This window comes from Papio anubis, chromosome 3 (genome assembly GCF_008728515.1).
Source record: "Papio anubis isolate 15944 chromosome 3, Panubis1.0, whole genome shotgun sequence".
NCBI classification, from domain to species: Eukaryota; Metazoa; Chordata; class Mammalia; order Primates; family Cercopithecidae; genus Papio; species Papio anubis.
Window position 1 is genome coordinate 3,149,862 of NC_044978.1, and position 15,611 is coordinate 3,165,472.

At 47.8% G+C, this 15,611-nt stretch overlaps 1 protein-coding gene across 9 annotated transcripts in view; it reads left to right on the forward strand.

Annotated features, from left to right (window-relative positions):
* The first annotated feature begins 745 nt into the window (after window positions 1–745).
* The window catches only part of FAT1 (FAT atypical cadherin 1), a 147,635-nt gene continuing 132,769 nt past the window's right edge, over window positions 746–15,611 (forward strand). For 6 of the 9 annotated variants that reach the window (XM_021939042.2, XM_021939049.2, XM_021939047.2 and 3 more), the window contains exon 1: window positions 746–1,308. The gene's annotated coding sequence lies outside the window, so the exon portion shown is untranslated. Of the gene's footprint in view, window positions 1,309–3,809; window positions 4,009–15,611 lie in introns of those variants that run through there. The other 3 variants (XM_021939048.2, XM_021939044.2, XM_021939043.2) reach the window with 3 other exon arrangements.

The following is a 15,611-nucleotide window of genomic DNA, read 5'->3' on the forward strand; positions in this document are numbered from 1 at the left end:
ACCTCCCCCAACCGCAGGGATCTTGAATTTTAATGACAATCTTCTGGGGACAATGTCAACTCACAGAAATGGCTCCCTCGGAATTTCACGCTGTTCAGGAGGTATTTTGGTACTTTAGTGGCATTAAAAATATATTCCACAGCAGATATTTTCCTGGAGGCTGGACACTTACATAAAGACGACGCATCCTTTATAAATTAACCCTCGACAGCCTTTGCATTTATCTAAATGGATGTTATTTCGAGGAGGAGACAGTGATTTGTGTATTAGCCCCTATCACTACAGAAGACTTGTAAGATACGTTGGGAATTGGCTCCTCCCCTATCCTTTCGCCCCCTCCTCTCAGAACCTTATAAGCTTCAGAGTACGGTCAAGGCAAGAGGAGCATTGGGAAAGAATTTGAAAACAAAAATAAGGCTCTGATTATCAACACAAAGACCACGAAGAGCGTAAGTCGTGAAAAAAATTTTCACATCCAGAAGTTGGAGGGCCACAAAGTACAAGTCGTCCAGGCCAGTCTGCAGAGACTGTTCATGCTTCCGCCCAGCAAAAATCTGGCAGGCGACACGTCGCGACGAATTTCAGCTGCAGAAGAGGAAGAGCATCACCTGCAGTCCGCGGCGTGGGAAACGCCGCCGGAGGGGCTCCGCGAGCCGGGGAGGTGCGCGCAGCGGGGCTCCGGGCGGCTCAGGCGCTGAGTGCGAGGAACGCCCGCGCTCGCCGGCGCCTAGGAGACGCTGCCGAAGGAGGAGGGCAGGCGTTTCACCCGCGCCACAGCTGCAGCGGGCCAGAGAGACCGCAGAGACCGGGACCCCACGCAGCCGCCGCGCCCGCTGCTGCGACTGCCGGGGTGGCGCGCCCAGCCGGAGAATCCCGTCCGCGCCCGGGGCGGGGGGCGAGGCGGGGCGCTGACGTCACCTCCCCTCCCCCACCGCCTCCAAGAGGGAGGGAGCGGGGAAAGAGGCAGCGAGTCGCCGCAGCCGCCGGCCGCAACTCCTCAACTCGGCGGCTGGCTGCCCGGGCACGTCCTGACAAACTTGGTTGCTCCCGGGCCCTCGCTCCGGCCCCGCGCACTCTCTTTTCGCCTCCGTTTGGTGCTTAAGTTTGCCCTGGTCGGAAGCCTCCGGAGATGCGGCCGCCTGGGTCCCGGCGGCACGGACGATGGCAGTCTGGTTAGGGACATGTTGAAGATCCCGGGGAGGCAAACTTGGTACTTCAAACCCGGCTCCTAACACATATCCACATCGCGTGGGGATCACGGAGCTGCCGGGGACTTTAGAGCCCAGGACCCAGGACTCGGCTAGACTGGTGAGTTCTTTGTTCAAATTGTGCATGCCTTTTGGCATTTAAGTTTAAACATAAATGAAATTACGTGGGGTGTGTGGCTCTAAGCGAGTGCGGGGAAGCGTGTGCGCCCTACGGGTTCTCGGCTCCAGGAGCTGCGCATCCCTCTGGCTTTGTGCGGCTCGGCGATGAAAGATTCGTATGCATAGCTTTGGGAATTCATAAAATACATATAGAGCACTGTTCAAAAGAACTTGAGAGGCGATGCTGTTTGTGCATTATTTTGAATGTAACTTATTATAGCAATGGTGCCTAGGGAGGGCGCATCGGGGCTGCGAGATTTGCAGGGGCGCAGCGCCCTCTAGTCCGGGCACCTGGCGAGGCGCGCTCATTGCCGGGTTCTGCGCGGAGGCGAACCTGGACCTCCCCGGCGCTCGGCGACGTGGGCGCTTGCTCACCCCAGTCTTCACTGCCCACCCACCAGGCCCATTCTTTATATGAGTTACAAAAATCAACTTGGGTGGACTGGATGGAGAGGCCGTGCTGGAGGAAAGCGTTTTGTTTCTGGAACCGCCTCCCCAATCCCCTCCCTAATTTCCACGAGCCTTTGGGAACAGGGTTAGGGAGAGTCGATTATTTAAAGGACAAATGTGGAACTTGAACCACATTTCTCTCTCTCATATGAAAATAATTCGATTTGTGATAGCTAATAGGCATGTCCATTTCGTTCTGCTGGCGCTTAAGGATCAGTAGAATCGTGGCTGAGTCTTAAGTCTGAAATCTCCATCCCTGGCTCTCGGCGGCTCCTGTGGCGACGAAGTGCAACTTCTTTCAGGCAGAGATTTCTCAGGGAGCCTGGAAAATCGGGATTCCCAAACATGTAAAACATCTAGTAAGCCCTAGGAAGCGTTATTATTTATTAATTAATGGTCATCTTCTCCAGGAATTCTTTTGTGCCATTTAAAACAAATCCCGTGATTTTATGTCAGGGAATGGTATCTTTGTACTTTTTTACTGTTCTTCTTTTCCCCTTTTAGCACTACTCCCGCTCCCTCGCTCCCAGGAAACGGCTGGAGTTCCGGTGTGGTTGGGTTTTGCTGAGAGTTACAATTCGGCAAGCGGCACAAGCCGGTTGGGCTTGGAGATCAGGTCACCCACTTTCGAGGTGTTCCATGTATGAAATTGACCTGTAAGCACTTGGAGCAATTATGGCCGTGGCAAACACGTCTTTGGATGATGGTGTTTGCATTTGCTGGATGCGCGAATCTGTGTATTCTAACTGGTGGGCAGGGAATATAGGGCTACGAATCGGCACACTCATCTTGCAGGCTTTATTTTTCCTTCCCAGCCATAACCTGCTAGACACTTTTATTATTTTTTTTTTCCGGTCACCTCTAAGATGGCTTATAAGGTGACTGCGTTAACTTTGAAGCAAGGAAATTCTTTCACACTTGACTGCCCAGCCGTTCCCCTCCCCGCCAAGCTCCCTCCACCGGTCCCAGGGAAATCGGATCTCTTTGTCTTCCCAGTGTTAAAATGCCTGAATCCCACAAACTTTCCGAGGTCAAGTCCGCCCTCTAGTCCGGGCTGCGTCCCAGCGCCTCCGGCTCTCCGGGCTTCGGCCGAGTCCGCCCTGCGCCGAGCCTGCGGCTGGAGCTCTGCCCGCGCCGGGGATGGGCTCCGCGCCCGGGACGCTCAGGCTGGGCGCCCGGCGCGGGGTGTTCTCGGAGCGGGCGTCTGGGCGCTGGGGCTTCCCCTCTGCCTAGGAACTTGCAGTTGTCGGCCTGGGGTCACGCTCCGGGGCCCCTGGGGCCGACTCCCGGGCTAGGAAGCCCGCGGGACGCCGCGGCTGCCTTTTGTCCCGCAGGCCTGGGCGTCCGGGGTGTCAGCGGGGGAGGCCAGGCGCCGGCGGCGGGGAGGGCCTGGGGTCTAACCCGGCTCAAAAAGGTCGCGGGGGAAGCGTTTCCATTTTCTGGGGACTCAGTGTGGATTGAAGGAGGAAGTAGATTCCGACCTAGCTGCATTCCTTTGGAGACCTGGGGGACGGCTTCAGCCCACCAAACCGTCGCGGACTCGGAGCCGCGCCATTCAAATGCAGATTCAGGGACTTCCAGAAGGCTATGGAAAAGCTCAAGGGATGCCTCTAGGAAGCTTTCTCATTAGGCCCCAGCTTTTTTTTTTTTTTTTTTTTTTTTTTGAGCTTAGCTAACGTTTCCCTTTCTAGGCAGGGAGTATTCCCCAATTCCTTGCACAGCCCCAATGGTTGGCCGTAACTAACCTCGGCATCACAAGCCTCGCCCTGCCCCTCGGAGCCGCGCTAGACCACGCTGGGCGCCTTCTCGTCTCCCAGCACGGAGCTGGCGTTCGCAGGGCCTGGGGATCCTCGGGCCCGGGAGGGGCGGCGTGGCCGGACCCGCGGGCCCCGAGCCTGCCGCCGGGGAAAGTCGGCTCGAGTTTCCGCGCCCGAGAAACGAGCGCCGGCGCCGGCGGGCGTGGCCGGGGCGGAGGGATCTCCTGCACTCGGAGAGCGTGAGGCGCCGGCGCCGAGCTGGGCGGCCGGGCGCGAGCGCGGGGAGCCGGCGCGGGAGCGGGGCGCGCGGCAGGTACCATGCGGGCGCGCGAGCCCGGCGAGACCCCCGGCAGGCCCGCTCCCCACCCGGGGGCGCGCTGAGACGGCAGGTGAGCTCCCCCAGAGTGCCGTCGCCACTTCGGACCAACTTTGCGGTAAGTTCGCTGGGGCGCGGGGGCGAGGGCGTGGAGCGCGCTGCGGTGCGGGCTCTGTGGGTGCCCGCCCGGTCCCCGGCTCGGGCTCCGGCGCTGCCGAAAACCGATGAGTGCGCGACCTTGCGGAGGGTGCAGTGACTCGGTCCTTCCCCCTTGGGAAGTTCAGCACTGGCTAGTGGGGTGCCGGCGGCGGAGTGGGAGGAGGCGATCGCGCGGGGCCGGCCCGGAGCCATTGCTGGGGTCCGATCCTTTCTGGCTCGCCGCCTTCCCCCCGGGAGCTCGCCGCGTTGCGCCGGCCTCGCGGTCTCCTGGGGCATCCCGCCGTCTGCGAAAGACCCTCTCGCTGAGAAGTGCACGCGGGAGGCCCGCGCGGGGCTGCCGGGTCCGTGGGTCCCTGGGTGTTTGCGCCCTGCAGGAGCGCTGCTTGGAGGTGTAGATGCAACCGGTGGACTGCGGAGTGAAGGGCTGCGAGGTTGCATTTTGGGGCTGAATATCTGCACAATGTGCGGTTTGTCAGTGTTTTCTGTCTTCTCTGGAGGAGGAACTTTTAAGATCTTTTTAAAAGAAAGAGGTTTTGGTCTTTCATTGCTTAAAAAAGAAAAAAAAAAAACCTCAGTGCTTTCTTTTACAGAGCCAACTTTCTGCTGTGTGTTAGATTTTTTTGTTCCCGCTGATGTGAATTGCAAGGCTTTGGAAACAAGGACGCAATTGTATGAGTTAGGAAAGTAAATTCATAAATATTTTCTATGCAGTTAAGTTTTTTTTTTTTTTTTTTTCGTGTGTCTGAACTGTGGTTTCATTAAGTGGCTTTTGTTAAGTAATTCCCGGGTGCCTGATATAGGCGATTTTTTTAAGTGGATATTAACAGTGATTATTAATATGAGAAAAGGCTGAAAAGAAAATGACCTTCAGCTATTCACTTCTTTTTCAAAAGCAGATTCTTAATACCTCTTATATTCAGATACAGGTTTCGATAGTTTAATTTGTGTGTGAGAACTAGGTAATAGTGATGTTTTTCATACTGTTCTTAATGAGTTTGGTTATGCTGTCAAACACATACAGTTGTTACAGGGACGTTTGAAAAGTTGTTTCTCGAGTTAATAGTTAATTGTGATATTTGTCTTTGTCTTTTTGTCTTAGGAAGACAGCTCTGATTCCACAATTAGAATTATTCCTTCGTATTTAAGATGTAAAAATACTTGAAACACTATGTAATTTTTTAAAACAACAATTGGTATAAGCCTTGAGTTATGCTAAACATGGCATTTAACAAGCGTAAGGTAAGGTTTGATTTGAATAAAGTTTGCATTTGTATACCCATTTTTTGAAAAATGAACACCTTAAATGAGCCAAATTCTTTGGCACTCTGAAAAGAAGTGAGTTTGTTAGAGGACTTTATAAAATCATTTTGGGCCACCTGTATATTCATTTGTTTCTTTTAATTAGTCACTGGAAGTATCCCCTTTGGGTTCTTATCATGTTAGTAGATCATTTAAATCCATGGTCCGGACAGGTGCCAAAAGAAAAATGTTTAAAAATTATGGCCAGGCACGGTGGCTCACGCCTGTAATCCCAGCACGTTGGGAGGTCGAGGCGGGAGGATCACCGGAGGTCGGGGGTTCGAGACCAGCCTGACCAACATGGAGAAACCCCCGTCTCTACTAAAAATACAAAATTAGCCCGGTGTGATGGCGCATGCCTGTAATCCCAGCTACTTGGGAGGCTGAAGCAGGAGAATCGCTTGAACCCGGGAGGCGGAGGTTGCAGTGAGCGAAGATCACACCATTGCAATTCAGCCTGGGCAAAAATAAATAAATAAAATAAATAAATGAAAAGAAAAGAAAAATCTTATGCACAAACTAATTCTGTTTTCATTCCCCTGATCATCCTCTACCTTTCTATTGCCTTTAGACTTTGCTTTGAGGCCCCTTTGAAGCAGTCATTTCTTTGAATGTTAGAGGTGGATAGGATCTTAGAGATTTATGTTTTAACGCTTTACCCACTTGCTTTCCACCCAAGTTTGGCTGATTTTACGTAGAATCAGTAAGCCAAATCAAATTAGTACATTATTATTGCATTAAATTCTGTCTCAGTAGCATAATTTGTAGCCTAAAGGACCTGATTTAATAGCAGGGAGCCATAAGGCTAGATGTGCTGTTTAATCTTTATGAGTGGGGATTTGCAGTAGATAATTGTTCTTTTGACCAGATTATATAGAAGTTGAAGCCAACCTCTGTCTTTTGGTCTCACTTAATTGTTCAGTTTGCAAGGGCTCATTTATCCTTAGACACTGGAGAAGAGTTTTTGAAATGAGTGATATATGTCAATTAAGATCAGGAAGTTGCCACTTTCTCTTATGTCTGAGGGGAACTACTTTTCATTTCAAAAATATATTCTGATGAGGAATCTGCATATTTCACTTAAGTTTTTAAAGTCATCTTTCTTTTACTGTAAGTCCCAGATTTAAATACGTTGCCTGAATTCTTGCTTAATTCCAAGGGTTCATTATGTATGTGAAGATAAGTCTATAAAGTAAAAATAATAAAGTCTTCTATACACTGCTTAGGAAAATTAGTCATGATTTAATCTGTATCCTTCATAGAATATTAAAGATAGAGCTTCGTGATAATCTGCAAAACAGACACTGATCTGACATTATCTATTGCCAATTTTGGGGCAGTGTAAGGTGGGTGGTGACCTCTTTCTGAGCTACTGGAAATCAGTCCTCTACAGAGCAGCCGTCTGCAGTGTTGTTACCGGCCTCGTGGTTGCGCCTGGATTTTCTGTTAATTTGAGAAGGATGGATGTTTTATTTTCCTATGTTATCCCTCTCTAGATCCCCTCCCCAACACAGTCCTGCCTCCCATTTCTCACTCTTAATGCTTCATTCATCTGTCCATTTACCAATCCAACAATAGTGGACCTCCTCTGTGTCAAACACTGAGCCAGACACAACATCTAGTGAACAAATCATGTTTCCTGCCCTCAAGCAGCTTGTAGTCTGATAAGGGAGAGGACAAGTACACAGTCTCTTATAGACCTGTGTGATAAGAGATCCATCCAGGTCAAGGTGGTCCATAGCAGCACCTCATTGAACTAGGCGATCTGGGGCAGGTGGATTTAGAATAATGTGAGTTCTGAGGGAAGTGTGATTCAGAGGGGAACAATTCAAGCAGAGGAAATGATGTGTGCAAAGCAAGTTATAGAAAACATAGTGTGGCTTGTGGCGTGATGAGTGGAGAGAAATTCTGAAGACCTCATCATACCATGTTATGTTAGGAAAAGGATTGGCTTCTTTTTTTTGCCTAGGTAGAACAGATAATCTTGACTATGACTTAAATAATCTTATTAAAAAAGGGATTATTATTTTTATGAGGCAGTGGTTAAGGAGAAAGAAAAAGAAGGAAATGTTGAAAAGAAAGGTGAAAATAAATAAGCTGTATGTGAGAAGTAGAGGGCGGGAAAAAAAGAAAAGATTGATGTTTGCATTACTTTCCGAAGAGAAGAGGTCAAGATGTTACATTAGTTTAGAGCCTTCACCACTAGGTGGTGTTATTGGCTCAAGACAGCTTGGTTACTGAACTTGCTGCAAGTCTGGGAAGTATCCCTTTTTGTTTTGAAATAAGAAATAGTGTTGGGAAATTAGGAAATTAGGTAGAGGTCAGATTATCAAAGGTCTTTAATGCAAGGTTAAGAAGAATATACTTAGCAGGCTAAGGGGAAATACTGAATATTTTCAAACTAAAGAATAATGTCACAAAGAAATTTGAATAGGTTGACTGAGATTGGGGGCAGAAAGCAGGAATACCAAAAGACTGTGGGAATACTCTGCATGAACGGAATACTCTGCATGAACAAAATACTCATTCGAACTAGGTGGCAGCAGCAGAAATGCAAAGGGAACCATTTTGAGAAATTGAGAAAGAAATGTCAAGTCTGGATGACTTTTAAGAAATGAAGGTTTGAGAGCCAGGAGACTATAAAGATTTTAGTCCATCCTTCAATTTCTTAAATAAATGGAGTCGAAAGGATTAAGCAAGTTCCTTGAATTCACCCAGTTGATTAGTGACACAGCTAGAGCTAGGTTTCACATTTGATGTTCTCCCAACCCCTTCCTTTTTGTTTGATTTGTTGGTTCGCAAACTTGGTTGATTTGGTAAGTGGTGAGATTGGAAAATACACTGGAAGAGCTGTTATTTTGCAATGGCAAGTGGGTGAAAAGTCTATTTAGTTGTCCCTTGGTCTCTAAGGGAGATTTGGGATTTTATACCCAAATCTGAGGATGCTCAAGTCCCTTATATAAAATGGGGTACTATTTGTATTTTTACTGTTTTATTGTTTATTTTAAAGACTTTCTCAACCTGAGGTTGTTTGGATCCATGGATGCAGAACTCCCCTGTAGTGAAGGCCAATCATGTAACTTAGGTTTGATGGTATTTCAGGAGGAGTGTTACAAGGCGTTTGAGAGAGATTAGAGCTGAGATTTTAGATTTGGTGCACCGATCCTTCATGATTGGAGGCAGAGTGGATGAGATCTTTAAGGGTGGTAATACATGCATGTGGAAGAAGAGTTGGAAGAAAAGTTTGTAATGCTAGCATTTTAGGTGAGTCAATGTAGAGTGTACAAGAATATGGAAGAGAATCAGGAGAATGTTGTCATTCATTTTTCATACCTATAGATTGCCTCTTTGTTTTGAGGGACTCTGTGACTGTATGAGAGATCAGGAGTGTTGGGGAGGGAAGTGAGTAGTGTCAAAGGTGTCGTGAAATCAAGGAGGATGAGCACTGAGAAAGGTCATTGGTTTGACATTAGCTTGTGATGCTGGAACAGCTGTTCTGCCAGGGTGGCCTGCAGGATCTCGGTGGAGAAGTGTTTAGCGCAGAGGGAGTTCTAAGGAAGCCAGGGCGGTGCCGTGAAACTCCTTTTCTTGCGATCTTCGCCAGTATAAAAAAAAGAGAAGAATAAGAGTGTTTGTTTGAAAGAAGTGAAGGTTTGGATGAAGTTTATTTATTTATTTTGAGACGGAGTCTCTGTCACCCAATGGCGCAATCTCAGCTCACTGCAACCTCCGCCTCCTGGGTTCAAGCGATTCTCCTGCTTCAGCCTCCTGAGTAGCTGGGACTACAGGTGTGTGCCACCACGCCCGGCTAATTTTTGTATTTTTAGTGCAGATGGAGTTTCACCAAGTTGGCCAGGATGGTCTGGATCTCTTGACCTCATGATCTATCTGCCCACCTCAGCCTCCCCAAGTACTGGGATTGCAGGCATGAGCCACCGCGCCTGGCCAAGTTTATTTTTCAAGTAGGGGAAGAACCTGTGTGTGTGTATGGATTCTGCACAAGGTGTCAGGAGTGGGAGGAGCTGTAAAAGAGGCGAGGTTTTGTGGCATCAGAGTATCTTTATTTGCAGCTAGGGTGGTTGGCATCTCTTCTGAGGGGTAAAAAGAGAGAACAGGTGAAGAGAACATTTTAAGAATAGTAGGGAAGATGGACTTTTCTCCCTGAAGACTTCCGTCTTCTTGCTATACATGCAACATTCACTTTCCTGGCCTGTCATTTAGTGAAGGGTTGACGGAATCTGATTATACAGGGAGCCCAATTCAACATATAAAATCAAGCCTTACCAACTTGGGAGTGGAGGAAGTGGCCATTGTTGATTATTGGCTACTCTGCCAAGATGTCATTTAAGTTTCTTCTGTGTGTGGAGAAAAATACATTAGATGAGATGATCTCCACTCACAAGAGGTCAGGAGTCTGTTTATTGGCCTTCTCCTTGGGCAAAGTTTGCCCTGGAATGTGGATGAGGAGAAAGTAGTTGGAGGATAAGGAATATAGAGAGAGGGGAAAGAAGAGAATAGCACAGGAGTGCCTCCCCCTGCCAGGAACAGGCACACAGCCGCTGCCTACTTGTCCTGTCTTGCTCCAGGGAGCACAGAACAACTAGAACCCGTCATCTTCATGATGCCAACAGACATGTTTTATAGGTTCACGTAGATAAGCAGGTTTTATATAGAGGCTGTTTGAAAAATAGGACGTCTGTTTAACTTTCTTAAGGACAAGAACACTTCAGGAATCTATTTTTGGATTGATTAAATCATGTACATGCTAAAGTTTTCTGAAAAAGTCAGATTGTAGTTCCACACGGTCACTATCAGTAAAGACCATTCTCAGGGTTAAATTGGAACCAGTCGTTGATCACGTGAAGGCAATATTTAAATTATGTCTTGCTAGAGTTATCAGATTATTGCAGCTCCAGTGAAAGCTAGCAGCATATAAATGGAGTTAGCAGAAGTAATTAAATGACATCTACCAAGCCTACGGCTGCTGCTCAGTTTCTAGGGTCACAGCTTCCTCCATTCATACTGAAAATCATATGAAGATGGGTCGCAAAGAATTAGTATACACCCAGAAAATAAACAGGATCTACTCATTAGTATTTCAGTGTAAGAATGAAGGCTTTTGAAAGTACCCACATGGCTATGATAATTGAACTAGAAAAATTGAGAGTTTTTTTTCCTGTTCTAAATTTTATCTGGAATGTCTGAAATTTTAGAACTCATTCAACATTTTATTTAATATACAGTATTTTTAAAAAGCCATTTATGCTGGGTGCGGTGGCTTGCGCCTGTAATCCCAGCACTTTGGGAGGCGGAGGTGGGTGGATCACTTGCAGCCAGGAATTCGAGATTAGCCTGGCCAACATGGCGAAACCATGTCTCTACTAAAATACAAAAGTTAGCTGGTCATGGTCGTGCATGCCTGTAGTCCTAGCTACTCAGGAGGCTGAGGCACGAGAATCACTTGAACCTAGAAGGCGGAGGTTGCAGGGAGCCCAGATTGCACCACTGTGCTCCAGTCTAGGTGACAGAACAAGACTGTCTCACAACAAAACAAAACAAAAAAAACTCATTTGCAATTCGTAATCTCTTGACAACTTCATGTGTTTGCCGACCAGGCAGAGTGTCTGACAACTGTAATCCCAGCATTTTGGGAGGTCCAGGCAGGTGGGTCAGTTGAGCTCAGGACCTCAAGACCAGCCTGGGCAATATGGTGAAAACCCATCTCTACAAAAATACAAAAAATTAGCTGGGCATGGTGGTACGCCCAGGTACCCGGGAGGCTGAGGTGGGAGGATCACTTGAGCGTGGGAGGTTGGTGCTGCAATGAGCTATGGATGGTGCCACTGCTCTCCAGCCGGGGAGACAGAGCAAGACCTTGTCTCAGGGGGGAAAAAAAGATGCTTGCAATTTAGAGATCTCTTAAAAATATTTTAAAAATGTGACACTGAACTGAACTCAATGTTCCAGATTTTAATCGTGAGTTAAATTCTACTGACGCTTTCACTATGTGGATAGAAAATGAGAGTGAGGAAGAGCACAGTGAGGGAGAACACAAAGTTCTCAACTTAATAATTTTGTGTTTTTATCATAACATGTGGAATGAAAAGTTTAGTAATGTTTTCCTGTTCCATAAAGGGCTGGAATGACTACTGGTGTTTTTAGGAGTTGTGACCTCTCAGTAGTAAACGTGCAGCGTTTAACAGAATTGATGCACTGTGCGGTGCCGCGTCCCACCTAATGTCCTCTCTCTGTGGCTGGTAAAACCCTTCGAAGACTTGAGCTTGAGGTCGTCTAAACACTTGCATATTTGCAGCTATGTTTTCAGCACAGGGGCTGTGTTTTGTTTTGTGAAGAATGTGCAGTCACAGTAATGGATTGAAGCATTTTACATGAAGGTCTCCCTAATGAAGAAATATGAAGATATTAATATCTGGTTTTTACTGGAAAAGTTATTTTTCTCCCGTATTTATAGATTTTCAGAGATCTATGCTAAAGATATTTAAGCTTTGGACCGGGAGCCCTTCTCCCTCAAGGCTGAACTAAGTAAACACACTTTGTTTTTGCTTTGGAAAATGCATTTTAGAAATCCCAAATTGCAGTGAGTTTAAGCAGTGTGATCACCTTCTAAATATCAAAGTATAGCCCTTGGCTCAGATGGTCTTTGGAGTTTAATTTGCATAAGCAAGGAGTCTAGGTGATAAGGTCCTTTTTAGATGAAATGGTGTTTGAGTCTTTCGCCCCCTTCAGCTTTTCTGTTTGTTTTGCGGAAGAGCCACCCACAGCCATTGTTTTGATCAGGGTGGTTTTTATAGTGAAACCTGCGTTCGTGGTTCTTGGTTACATTATTGCAGGGTTAAGAATATCTCCCAAAAAGTGTATTTTTTCATTTAATAATTTATTCTAATCACAGTAGCATTCTGTTAGTCAAGTTTGCGGAGTACATTCAGGGTTTTCAAAGGTCTCAGCCATGAATGTGGTCGACAAGTCCGTCCCAGCTGTATTGTGTCCCATGAGAACTGGTGAGTAGGATGTGGAAGGTAATTGGGTGTTTGGTAATCCAGCTGGGGATGAGTGGGTAGTGGCAGGGGCTGTGGTGGGACTGAGTACCTGAGACACCATAGGGAGAGAACAGCCATAGCAATCTGATGTGTTGAGCATGGTCCATGTGTCTTGGGGGATGGAAGAGTGCCAGAGCCTTTTGGCAGAGTGGATGGGGGGAAACAGCATGGAACATTTGCGAGTGGGTTTTTGTTGTTGTTGTTGTTGTTGTTGTTGTTGTTGAGATGGAGTCTTGCTCTGTCACCCAGGCTGGATTGCAATGATGCGATCTCGGCTCACTGCAACCTCCGCCTCCCGTGTTCAAGCAATTCTCCTGCCTCTGCCTCCCAAGTAGCTGGGACCACAGGCGTGCACCACCGCACCCAGCTAATTTTTGTATTTTTAATAGAGACGGGGTTTCACCATGTTGGCCAGGATGGTCTCCATCTCTTGACCCTGTGATCCGCCCACCTTAGCCTCCCAAAGTGCTGGATTACAGGCGTGAGCCACCTGCTGGATTACTGAGTATTTATGGGTTGTCTCCAAGTTGTAATGTTAGGCTTCAACTGCACAAAAATCTTTATTTACTCACTATTTCTTATCACACCACTGTGTTGTGGTTCCCTTTGCTTCCTCAGTGGCCACCGTCTCCCCTTGGGCCTCCCACTTGGGCCCTTCGAATCTTGGGGCTCTGCTCTTGGATTTTTTTCTTCCGCCTGCTCTCTTCCTTGGTGACGTCATTCAGTTCTGTGGTTTTAAATACCATCTTTCATATTCTGACAACTCTCAAATTTCTGTCTGCAGACTGGAGTCTCCCACTTATCTGCTGCCCACTCACAGTCTTTTTATTTTAATTTTTTATTTTTGAGACGGAGTCTTGCTCTGTCCCCAGGCTGGAGTGCAGTGGCACCATCTCGGCTCAGTGCAAGCTCTGCCTCCCGGGTTCCCGCCGTTCTCCTGCCTCAGCCTCCCGAGGAGCTAGGACTACAGGCGCTGCCACGTCGCCCGGCTAATTTTTTGTGTTTTTTGTAGAAACAGGGTTTCACTGTGTTAGCCAGGATGGTCTCAATCTCCTGACCTCGTGATCTGCCTGCCTGGGCCTCCTAAAGTGCTGGGATTGTAAGCGTGAGCTACCGCGCCCGGCCCACTCACATTCTTTACTTGGATAGCCAGTGGCCGTTCCCATCTTACCCTGTCCAAAACTGACCCCCCAATCTGTTCCCCAAGGATTCTGCTCCTCCTGTCTCCCTCTTGGTTCCTGGCCCACTTGTTCTCTACGCTCAGCACTTTGGCATCCTCTGTGGTACTGCTGACTCCTCCTTTCCCTTCCTCTCTCCATTCCAGTGCATCAGGAAACCCTGAAATAGATTCAGAGTCTGCCGCCTGCCCCCGTTGTGCCCTGACCCGCAAGCCCTCTGCCTGTGTTGTTGCCGCAGCCTCCGACTGCTCCGGTCGCCCTCCAGCTTCTGCCGGCTGCCTCGCAGGCTTTTCCGTTTTTCTTAGACCATGGCACTCCTCTGTTCAGAATCATCCGGGGGGCTTCTCATTTGGTTTATACTAAACTCTAAAGTCCTGAAAGTCGTCCTTTATCCATGAGTCCATACTGATCTTTGTTTATCGAGACGGAGTCTCGCTCTGTGGCCCAGGCTTCAGTGCAGTGGTGTGATCTCGGCTCACTGCAAGCTCTGCCTCCCGGGTTCACACTGTTCTCCTGCCTCAGCTTCCCAAGTAACTGGGATTACAGGCGCCCGCCACCATGCCCAGCTAATTTTTTGTATTTTTAGTAGAGACGGGGTTTCACTGTGTTAGCCAGGATGGTCTTGATCTCCTGACCTCGTGATCTGCCTGTCTTGGCCTCCTGAAGTGCTGGGATTACAGGCGTGAGCCACCGCACTCGGCCCATACTGATCTTAAGAAAAAAAAAAAGATTCAGGCTGGGTGCAGTGGCTCACATCTGTAATCCTAGCAGTTCGGGAGGCTGAGTCGGGCAAATCGCTTGAGCCTGGGTGTTTGAGACCAGCCAACATGGTGAAACCCGGTCTCTACAAAAAAATACCACGCTTGGTGGTAGTCCCTGAGTATCTAAAATTCTGTCAGTCTAAATCTACAGGCACACCTGTATAGTCCCAGCTGCTCAGGAGACTGAGACTGGGCCCAACAAGCTCAAGGCTTCAGTGAGCCGAGATCGTGCCACTGCGCCCCAGCCTGGGTGAGAGAGCCAGACCCTGAAAAAGAAAAAAAAAATTGAATAAATAAATAGGGGAAGATAGACAAATCAGTTTCATAGAAGAATTCTACATATTTCGGGTAGCAAAACTCTCCACCTCTTAAGCGTGGGCTGCGTGTGGTGACCTTACAAATCATACAGTACAGGAAGGGGTGAAAGTAACCTGACTGAAGAACCTGGCGGACGCTACCTCAGGCACGTGGTCGGGGGCAGCATCAACACTGACACATTGGGTTGATTTTACCCCTTGCTACGGTGTGATGGAAATGGCAATCTACGTCTGTGGCTTTCCTCCCCAAAACCTAACCCCAGTTGAATGAGCAAAACATCAGATTCCAGTTGAGGGACATCCTACAAAATACCTGACTAGTACTTCTCGAAACTGTCCAGATCATTAAAAGCAAGGAAAATCTGAGAAACGTACCTTCCAGAGGAGCCTTAGGAGACATGACAGCTAAATATAAGGTGGGGTCTTGGAAGGGATTCTGGGATGGAGAGAAGGTCTTGGGTGAAATCTGAGCAAATCTGAGTGAAGTACGGACTGCAGTTAATGATGATGTATCGGTACTGATTCATTAGTTGTATGTAGTGTAATATGTACTCATGCGAGATGTCAACAGTAGGGGAAGCTCTCTTTGCAACTTTTCTGTAAATCTGAAAGCATTCTAAAATAAGGTTTATTTAAAAAAAAAAAAAAAAAAGCCCCCTTTCATGATAGGTTCTCTCCCAGCATGTGCCTCGGCCTTACTGCTGTCCCTCAGTCACTGTGCCCCAGCCACGTGGTCCCTTTCTTGCTTCCCTCATCTAGTGCTTCTCTGCTGGTGTGACTTTCTGCCCTGGAGGATGTTTGACAATGTCTTGAGATAGAGATATTTTTAGTCATCACAGCTGGGTGATGAGGGAGATGCCACAGGCTTCTAACTGGTGGGGACTGGGAATAATATTGAACACTCTCCATTGCTCCAAAGAATCTAAGAGTTGCCCAGCATGTCACTGGT